The sequence below is a fragment of the Pleurodeles waltl genome, chromosome 7 (genome assembly GCF_031143425.1).
Source record: "Pleurodeles waltl isolate 20211129_DDA chromosome 7, aPleWal1.hap1.20221129, whole genome shotgun sequence".
Taxonomy (NCBI): domain Eukaryota; kingdom Metazoa; phylum Chordata; class Amphibia; order Caudata; family Salamandridae; genus Pleurodeles; species Pleurodeles waltl.
In genome coordinates, this window is record NC_090446.1 from 1,439,660,327 (window position 1) to 1,439,671,692 (window position 11,366).

The following is an 11,366-nucleotide window of genomic DNA, read 5'->3' on the forward strand; positions in this document are numbered from 1 at the left end:
GCAGCATGAGCTCTGATGTAAAAGTAGGTTTGTACTTTATCCACATTTCACTTGCCAGTAGTGTTACACCTAGGTAATGCCCACAATTGTATTGTGTGATAGGCAAGGGCAGGGTAACTGGACTTATGCACCTGGTGTGGAAGAACTTATGCGGCAGGGTAGACTATCTAATGCAGTAAGTAAAGGCAAGTTATGTGGCATGGTGCAGCAAATTTTGTGAAAGTATTGATTCATTGTTTTGTTATTTTTAATCATGTTAACCTTATATGGGCAAACATTTCACCTTACTAGTAACCGTTTAACATCCAAGCACATCAATAAGCAACTGAAAGGTAGCCAGTGTACCTGTGTGAAGGGCATCACCAGTGCAGCAACACATATTGCTGTGTCTTTAGTAACTTTTGATCCAGAAACATTTTTTGTGAAAATCTGCTAACTGCTTCAAATGGTGGATTATGTGGCAAGTCCATAATGATGCAGAATGTGCAGCGGCTGTACCATTATATAATTCCAGTAGCCCTCGCCAAGGGTAATTACCTTTCCAGGGTGAGAACGTGATGCTGCCATATGTAATGGTGATGTAGGTGAAGACATTTTTAAAAAGTGTAATAGACAATTCTACATCATCTACTCATGTGGGTTTTCCACTTACTGCAACGTTTGTATGAATGAATTCTGTAATTTGGAATACTGATAGAAATCTAGCATACATATGAAAGTGTGCATCTAAGATTCTTATTGATATGGGCACTACAACTCACCAAGGTGAGAAATGAGGGAATGCCACCCACTTTGACGTCTTCCTGAGACAATGCATGAGCTGTCACTTGCAAGACATTTTGGGCCTGATTACAACTTTGGAGGAGGTGTTAATCCGTCCCAAAAGTGACGGTAAAGTGACGGATATACCACCAGCCGTATTACGAGTCCATTATATCCTATGGAACTCGTAATACCGCTGGTGGTATATCCGTCACATTTGGGACGGATTAACACCTCCTCCAAAGTTGTAATCAGGCCCTCTGTGACTTACAGGGGGCCTACAGCCCGCCCACTGCTGACCACTGCTTGTCATTATTGCCACTCTTATTTGATTGCATGTGTCGACTTGACTTCCTTTTCATTTTTGTTTGGGCTTCCCCTGGCGCATAGCCCCAGTACTGCTTCTTTGCTCAGCGTCCTTCCACTGCTCACACTTTGGAGAAACATTTTTCTTATTATGGAAACACTGCATAAAAGTACCTGTTACTCTTCCCCTCTCACTGTCTTTGTTGCTGTCTGCCACCTCCTGCCCTCTCTCGTTTTGCAATCCTCCTGCTGTCCTTTGTATTCCTTGACCCCCACCCTCCTTCTGCTGTTCTTTGTGTTGTTTGTACCCTCCTGTCCTTCACCCGCTATCTGTGTTGGTTCTACTCCATCCTGCATTGTGTCGCTTGCCCCAACTCTGCTTTCTGTGCTTGCCCCATCCTTGCTGCTGAAGTAAAGGATGACCAAGACATGGATCTGCAAATGCAATTAACACTTATTCAGAATTTCTGCTGTGAGAATGACATCAACCAGCCGGGGCCTGACCTAATGGCCACTATAAAGAATGTCTACCAGATGTCTGGCAGGATGAGCAAAGGTCAGCCTGACAGAGACTCTTTATTTTCAGGTCAGACAGCCAGAGTCTACACATGCGCTAAATGTGCATGCTGCTGGTTGCCTGAGCTGAACTTTGCTGGGCTGAAGAAGTCACAGGTCCTGGGAGGGCAACATCTTCAGTCTGGCAAAGCACCTTGAGGCCCTTACCCTTGTGATGAGGAGGAGCTTCACTCATTGCCTCAGACTTCGGCACTTCACTTTTAAACCCTGAAGTGCCCAGGATCGAGTGTGTCAATCAGTGACCCCTTGTCACAGAGTGGGGTGGAATCAGCAGTGTCACTGACCCCACTCTGTGACAAGTAAGGGACTGCTCCCTTCCCTCACTGGCTGAACTTAGGTCAGCCAGTGAGGAAAGGCAGCAGTCTGAACCCTCCTACAGTCTCTGAGGCAGAGCTGCCCAGGTAAGTATGATTTTATTCTTAATGTTTGGTGCGTGCATGCTTCCATGAATATCTGGGAGTGAGTGTTGTAATAGATGTGTGTGCGTACATGTGTGAATGCATGAGTGTGAGTGAGTGTTTATGTGTGTTTGTGTCCCCACTTCCCCTCTCCTCCTAAAGGTACAGGCTGCCAAGGACATCAACATCCTGCAACTGGGCAACGTACGTCTGCTGGAGGCCATGCTGGGCAGTTCTGGGACAGAGGAACCCGTATCAGACCTGTACTGTGTGCTAATCAGTGTGAGTCAACAACCACTGCCTGAAGGGCCAACAAATGGGGTGGGACCTTAGTCAGCAGCCAGAAAACAATGCACCACATTATTATCTGGAAACACTGGAAGGGGACAAAGTACTTTATTTTTTAGAACTGCTGACGTATGTCCAAGTTTTCTCAAATAAAACCGCAATAAAAGCTCCTTACTAAAACAAATATTGGCAAAGACTTTAGGTCTTGCGTAACTGTGAGCTATTAACGTTGTCAATGACTTTTACCCGTGTTGTATAACAGAGCTGAATGTTAGGGAAAAAGAGCTATGAAATACATGCCAACATTTTTGAGCAGGAAAGTGGGAAATTTTGAAAAACTACTCAGGGGAATGTATTTTCCCCACTGACTGATATTAAAACAAAGGCAATTTTATATGGGAGACTGCTCAAATAAAGCCAATTTTGGCTTCAAAAGTCTGGAGTCTCCTGCTTGAATTGGGTCTACTGGCATGCATGCTATAGCGAGTCTAGTGCTGGCAGAGTCATACCATTTGTTTATCCAATGGTACGGCGCAGCATAGTCCTTTTTACTAACATTTACCCATGCTGCTCAGGAGCTGCTCTGCTGTTCGACATGGCTAAAAAACATTGACAAAGCCAGTAGCTCTTGCATAGGTGACACCTATTGGCTTTGCCTATGCTTCTTCCAATTTGCTTACACAGTGAAGTACCGCTAAAAAAATGCCCAAAACGTCTCAGGTGGAGAGCCAGATAAATAGGGAGATTTCAACTTTATACAGTCTGTGCGGTTCTCTCTGGCAGTTGGGGCAGGGCAAATTTATCAAATATATATTTTTTTTTTTAAGCTGCCCTTCCGCTGGGCCTACATCAAGTAAAGGATCTTTGGAGTGGATTTTTAAGAAAACCAAGCTGCAATGTAAACTTTATTAATCACATGCTATTTCTATATGAGACAATAGTGAGTGATTAAAAAGTTTTAAAATGTTTATTTAAGCATAAGTAATGTTTTATTAATGAATGAAATTACAGAACATTGCATAAAGCGTGTCCTGAATCTGTTCCTACTCAACTCGTCTCAATCTATTCTGTAAGAAACCTCTGTACTCATAAAGAAAACAGTAACATTTGTAGAAGTTAGTCTAGCCAGAATGAAAAAGTCTGAGAAAAGGCTATTACAAATATCAGAAAGTAATTCTTTGTTTTTTCTCTAACTTGGTTATCACAACTATCAGCTCAGTAACTTCAGCTATCACATTATTCCGTAACAGTCTATCCAGCCCTCTCTATCTAGCAATAACTGGAGAAGCTGCTCTTCTGATAATAACAGCTAAGAAGCCCAAACGCCAGGAACCTAAACAGTTCTCTCTCTAAGCAGTTCTCTCGACTTACCATAGCCCCAGCCTCTTTCCCTCGGACACCTTTTATAATATAATTCATTTGTCGCAATGTTTAGCAATTTGTCATGAATGTTGCTCATTCCCCTCGGGTACAGGATGCCACAAGCAGAGATCAGCTTGTATTCAGAAAGAAATCCACTATTTGTGTGGATTTTTCCATGCATACCTTGCTTCTGAAAGAACAAAACAAAAACATAAATGTTGCTTGTCACCTCCTTTCGCACAGCATTCACACTGTAAGCCCATTCAAAAATGTGTGAAAGTCAGCGCATTCCAAAGCATGTCAGTAAGGCCAAAGTATATCATAATACTGGCTATATTGTTAAGATAGAAGACATTTGGGGCCAGATGTACGAACACTTTTTCCCATAGACACAGAATGGGAAAAAACCTTTGCTACATCTGGCCCTTGGTAACATGCATAAGCCATGCAAAGGTTAGAAACTAAATAGTATTAAACCTCTAAATAATGTGTTAGTGTTAACAGTTTTTGCAAGCCAAGCAACATAGTCCATGAAGAGTTTAAAGCGAGTTTGCTTCAGTTATGCCTAGCTCTTATTTATAACTCCATATTAATTTTATGTTTTACTGAGAGCTTTCGCACATTCAGACATTGTTCAGGAAGAATCACACGAACAGTACCCACTGCACAAACTGACCATGGAAAAGGCCGTTAATAGATCATCTTCAGCTTTTTCACCACCTCCCACCTTATTCTGCAACTGCGGCAGGTGAAAGCAAACAAGGAACATATCACTGATTACCATTTCCATCCATTTCTACATGCCACATACTAACATCCTGTACCTATTCTTTATTAGGTACACCATTTTGTAAAATGTAAAACACAAAGTGACCAGTTCTACCTGACTCTTTCAACAAGTTCTGGCTTCTGAGCCAGCAACACTTAACAGATTGGAATTTTATTACAGACCTGTTGCCCAATATTAAAGCAACTTAGGGTGATCCGAAGTCCTGGATTTGCCCAAACAGTCCCGGCTTTTCAAACACAGTCCCAGCGTCCCGGCACTTTTACTGTAAATAAATAGATTTCCTAAATCTTTTTTTAGAAAGGGCTGGGTGAAAGCGCACATACATTACAGGTTAATGCATACCCACGCTTTTACCTGCTCTTTTCTCCTCAGAGACTGGAGCTGCTATGCTGCCTCACCTCAAAAACAGAAGGTTTTAAAGAGGGGTGACTAAGTGTCCCAGGAGCCAATCAGTCAAGGTCTAGCAGGCCCTGGGTATTATTATTAGTAGGTCCAAGTGTGTTTATGTATTCCCATTGGAAATATACAATAAACATACATGCCAACCCTCCCGATTCAGACAGCGACTACTGGATTCCAAGGCTAGTCTCCCGCCTCCCGATTCCTGAATGCAGAAACCCAATTTGGATTACAGAATCCTGATCTATTGAAAATAAGGCAGCTTGAGCTTGGAAACATGTTTCCCAGACCCAAACGCTGTGTCCTTAATCCTTGGAGGGGAAGACTAGAGGGTGTGACAGGCTTGACATTTAATTTTTGGCAGTTTTATATAGCGCACACAAAAAACTGTTTATAACTCTGCTTTTTTGTTTATGCTATTTTATTAAACTACCAAAAATGAAATGCTGATTGTCTGTCACCATACATGCTAATAGAACCTATTCAGGCAGATTGCCTCTGCTTCATTCTAAGTAAATGGGGAAAATACATTCTCCTGACTGTTTTTTTTTTTAATCTCCCACTTGCCTTCTTTCAATGTTGCCATGTATGATTAAGGCTTATACATTACTTTTTAGGTTTCGACTGCACAGCGCTTTCTCTGTGCTTGTGAAATCTATTGTACTCAATATAATCTTAAAAGGGGCTTACATCCCACTCCTTGCTTTTCATTTGTTCCTCTGCATGCCACTTACTTTTCCTCAATTTCTATTGGATGTAGCATGTTTCCTGAATTTACCAATGCTTGTTCCTCGTGTGTTTGCTCTGAGGTTCAAGTGCTGTTTTCATCCGCTTTGGTGGAGCTTCTTTTAAGTGTGTCAGCACCCCTGCTGTCACTACAAGATCTACATCATTGCTTTGAAGCAACAGCGCTGCCTGAGTGCCGTGGGCTCCACGTGCTATGCAGGTCTCAGTGGAAACCTTCTGATTATTGTTCTGCCTGCTATGTGGGAAGCAAATGCTTTCATCACAACAGCACTAACCAGTTCCCCTGGGGCAGTGCGCACTCACCAGTTCCCCCCGGAGGCCGAAGCAAGGAACCACTCTAGTGTTAAAGCCACATTAGAGGCTAGAGCTTGTCTTTAAGACAGCACTCATATCATTGCATGTCAGTCATGGCCCTTTCTAGTGATAATGGGGGAGCACTGTGCCTGACTTCCCAAAACGGCCATGACTTGCTTCACACTACGTGACACCATTGCAGGCTTTCAATGGGCGATGGAAGTAGTGTTGTGGTAAGCGCACAAAACCCATGTGCACATTATAACGATGTGGTGCAATGAGGGCCTAACTAAAACAAGACTGTCGAACATAACTAACTTATTGCTCAAGACAGAGCTACAGTAAAGAGCACAAAAGAGCTGCACCCGGCGTAAGAGCCAGCTGAACACACCAAACATTCCATAACTAAAAACTACACATTCCATTGCCATTACATGCACAGAACACACAGATAATCGTCTCTCACACATATTCCATACTCCATGAATCACGCAAGCATAATATCCATTCCTAATCCTAGCTTGGGCTGTGAACAGACCAGAAAGGTACACACTTTTCACAACCCTTTCTGCACCATTAGAGCAGACCGTTGTAAACTTTGCCCTCTTTGGTTCTGTATGGGCATCGAGCTGCATTTGTACTTCAGTTAATCATTGGCTATTCAGCCGCTTTGATAATTTGGGCGATTACTGAACATTCTGCTCTGTTTGACTCCAGGTAATTTCAACTCACTCTGTCACCTTTATACCTTGGTTAATTATTTTGTGCTGGCTTAGGTCAGCAGCATGTCTGCCACCCGGCTGGGACTGCCTCATTGACTACAGCATGGGCTCTGAAAGGCTGCCAGGGCTAGGAGAGAAGCAATTGCATGGATCATTCCAACCCTGCCAGCCTTCACAGACCCTAACCAGCTGGAACACAACACGATTTTCTTATGGACCACGGGCATCTGCCTGTGAAAATTTGTGGTACTTATTAAGTACTGTTTTCTTTGTCCTCTGCCATTTACCCAATCTCCCCACATTATATTACCACCAGTTACTGCACAACATATTTGGCTTTCTCAGTAAACAAGGCATAACACTTTTATGGAGTTTCAGTAACTTATACTGCACAACTGCTCACCAAGCTAAAGCTCCCAACAAAAAAAAATAATATTAATCACATAGGCAAAACCTAATGCATTTACCAAATCTTGTTTCATGCCTTGCCTTCTGTTACTAGCAGCCCAGTACCAAATACAGGACCACTTATCCCAGAATGCAAAGCACAGTGGGTTATGCTTTTCATGTGAAACAACTTGAAATCTGCGTTCTCTTTCTCTTTAGGACATGGAAGTAAGTGTAGAGCACCTAAAATCATGGTCTTTTGTAAATGAAGTCTTTTTCAACCCTTTGCGTGCATTGGATGGCTGGTAGCCATCTAATGCTGTAGTGCTCATGTGCACTGGATGGCTACCGGATGTCCACGCACATGGCACAGGAAGTCCCGCTGATGCGGGCAACAGAGGAATTTTCTTTGGCTATTTTTTGCCTTGGTTGTAGAGGAAGAGCTTCCCCAGCAACCAAGGCTAAAAATATCCCAACCCTGAAATGATGATCAGTGCGCCATGCACCCAATGTCATTACAGGGAAAATGAAAGGAAAATGAGGTATCAGATCCCTTGCTTTCATTTTGTTCAGTGCTCAGGGGCATATCTCAGCTCCCTAAGCACCTATTAAAATGGAAGAGGTACCGTTGGGAAGGGTAGAATCTCCCCTTTTCAATGGGACCTTTTCCTAGTGGATCCCTGTTCAGGGATCACCTCAGGAGGGTGATCGCCTAGCAGGGATCCACTCCACTAGGCCACCTGGCAAGGTGACGGCCCCTTGAACAAGGGCTTTTGTTCCCTGTTGGACCTGGCCCTTTTTGCAGGGTCATCCCCAAACTTTTTGCCTTCTCCTTCTATTTTTCTGACCTCTTTTGTAGGCTTTAGGGTACTTTATGTATGAAAATATTTCCCCTTTGAAAAAGAACTCACATTATCAAACCATATCACACTAGAACAGTCCTTCCACCCTTCATTCACACATCAAAATGATCAGTGATAATAAAGGAATACCAAACAGAAATACTTATTCCTAAATAATTATCTCATACAAAATAATAATGGCCATCATCACATAAAATAACAATGGAATCAAAGGACCCAATGAGTCACAAGGGTGCCCTGACAGTGACTCCTCACAATAAATAAACACAGAAATATCTGTGAGACAAGACAAAAGACACCCTCCCTAGCCTATCATCAATCACTGTCCCTCATATGGTGTCAACATGCCAGTTGACTGATACATTAAATTCCCAGTCTATTCTTGGCAAGTCCCATAAGATCCAGTCTTCCAACTGATTGGACTTGTTTCTGTGACCTTCACAATTCTCTCACCACCTTCCTCAGAAAATTGTATAGTCTCCCAACACAATTAAAACATATCTGTGGAAAAACAAATTGCAATCAAAAGTAGTCTACCAGTCCATATAATAATCAATAACACAATAAATCCCCTTAACATTTTCAATATATAATCTACCCTGTACTCCATACCATGAGTAGTGTAGAGAGACAACAATAAATATGTATCACAAAATAACCACCCTATATAAAATTACCTTGTATTCCTTTATTAAAACATCACATGATAAAACCTCACATAATCGATCACTGTATTAAACCAGTCACCCATCTATTCACCCAAGACAATCAAGCCAAAACATTTTATCATATCATCCATTTAACACTCAATCCCAAACACTCACCTGCGTCCATAAAGAACAATACAACACATAACGTTCTGTCCAATAATAATAGATTTGTATCCAAGAACAGTTTCACAATTCTCTTCGTATAGTAGAATCATATTTCTATCAAAAACAAAAAGATATATAAATCATATCTGTTGTAAACCCACAAGTTGGGATAACCAGTCAAATTAATCAATTACTAAAAACATTCTCCCGCCTGATTAAAATATTATGGGAGTAAATTGAATTAAATAAATGTTCTTCTATCAGCTACAATGTCCATCGTCATAATATATGTGTGGGTGACGTTGCTTCATCTATAAGGCATGGGTGCAGCGGGATCTCTGTCATAGAAGCTACCTAAAACCACATAAGGGCCACCCAAACAGCCACTTAATGCCAGCTGTGCCCGTACCTCGTGCAAATCCCTCCGGCATTAACCGACATATCAAGGAGAGGTACACCTTTGTGCATCAATGGGAACAATGAGCCATTCCCCCAAGCGTCCTCCACAATCCCTAAAACCAAAAAACAAACAATGTGACATGCCTATAAAAATCATGTGGCGATCAAGTATATCAATAAGCCCCTTCGTACACCAGTGGAAGCAATAAAGTATTCCCGAGTGTCCTCCACTACTCCTAAAACCAAAACCAAATGGTGCAAAATGCCTTTAAGAATACAATGGAACCCCAATGTATATGCTCCCAGCAGGGCGATCCGCATAAACTTCTAACTATAGTGTAACACTTCAATTTGCCAAATGTTAGAGAAGTGGTCAAATCAGTAACCCCCTTCATACATCAAGAATGCAGTAAACCATTCCCCATGGTGGTGGGCAGAAAACACACTAGCCACCAGGGACTGTTTTGTTCATTTAGAAAAGGCTGTGGGCTGCCCAGAATGGGCAAGGCAATGTCCCCACCCACCCCCAAAATTTAGAACAGTCTTTGCGCCCAAATCTGACCCCAGGGAGCAGAAAGCCTACTAGACACTAGCATTGTTTCTTTTAATAGAAGAGGGGTGGGGGCTGTCCAGAATGGGCATGGCAATGCCCCCCCAAAGTAGGCACAGTATTTCTGTCCCCCCTCTGAGGGCAAACGGGAGTTACAATTGTGCCACCGAGAAAAACCTACCAGATTCACACACTTCTGAAAATTAAACATCTGGGGGAGTACAGAGTGATGTGACACATGCACCCCATGCCATTTTCTTACTCACAATGCTCTGCAAACTTCCAACTTCGCCTGAAATCACACATTTTCCCTATATTTCTGTGATGGAAACTTCCGGAATCTACAAAATTCCTACCACCCAGTGTTGCCCCAACAGTAGTGATAAAAACCCTACAAACCCTTTTTTATCCCCTGTTAGAAATGGGGTTTTTGGTTGGCAGTCAGGTTACCCTCTGTCCAAGCAAAAGCCCTCACTCTAGTCAGGGTAAGTCACACACTATCCAAGATTATCCTGTGCCCACCCTCTGGTAGCTTGGCACGAGCAGTCAGGCTTAACTTAGAAGGCAATGTGTAAAGTATTTGTGCAATAAATCATACAATACCACCATATAGCACCACAAAAATACACCACACAGTGTTTAGAAAAATATATAATATTTATTAGGATAATTGTAGGTCAAAAAGAATAAAGTTGCAATGGAAAATTGTAGAAATATCACAGGGAAGTGATATAAAGTGTCTTAAGTCTTTAAAAAGCAATAAAGTGTCTTTCAAGCACAGAGTACTTGGTTTCTGGTGGGAAATCTCCTCAGAGGGCCACAGGAGAAGAGATGCGCGGAAAAAGGGGTGTGTGCGTCGATTTCTCCTCAGCACACACAGACTTGCGTCGTTCTTTTCCACGCGGGGAAGTCGGGCGTCGTTTTCCGGCGCGCAGACAGTCTCTTTTTGTGGGTCGCGGGGATTACCAGATGTCCCGGGTCTGTGCGTGGATTCTCCTGCTTGTTTTCCGGCTGCGCGTCGTTCTGCGGGGCTGCGCGTCGAAGTTTCGATCTCACGGTAGGCGTCGCGTCGATTTCTCCTTGGAAGTCGGGCGGCGTTGTCCTTGCGAGGCCGTGCGTCGAAATTTTGGTCTCACGGCAGGCGTCGCGTCGATTTCTCCTTGGGAGTCGGGCGCGTTGTCCTTGCGAGGCCGTGCGTCAAAGTTTCGCGCTCACGGTAGGCGTCGCGTCGATTTCTCCTTGAAAGTCGGGCGGCTTTGTCCTTGCGAGGTTGTGCGTCGAAGTCTCGATCGTCCCGAGGGCGTCGCGTCGATCAGCGTCGGTGTGCGGCGTTTTTCTCGCCGCGAAACAAGCTGTGCGTCGAAATTTTCGGCGCACGGAGCGTCCAAGTGAAAGGAAGAAGTCTTTTTGGTCCTGAGACTTCAAGGAACAGGAGGCAAGCTCTATCCAAGCCCTTGGAGAGCACTTTCACAGCCAGACAAGAGTTCAGCAAGGCAGCAGGGCAACAGCAAGGCAGCAGTCCTTTGTAGAAAGCAGACAGGTGAGTCCTTTGAGCAGCCAGGCAGTTCTTCTTGGCAGGATGTAGTTTCTGGTTCAGGTTTCTTCTCCAGCAAGTGTCTGATGAGGTAGGGCAGAGGCCCTGTTTTATACCCAAATGTGCCTTTGAAGTGGGGGAGACTTCAAAGAGTGGCTAAGAAGTGCACCAGGT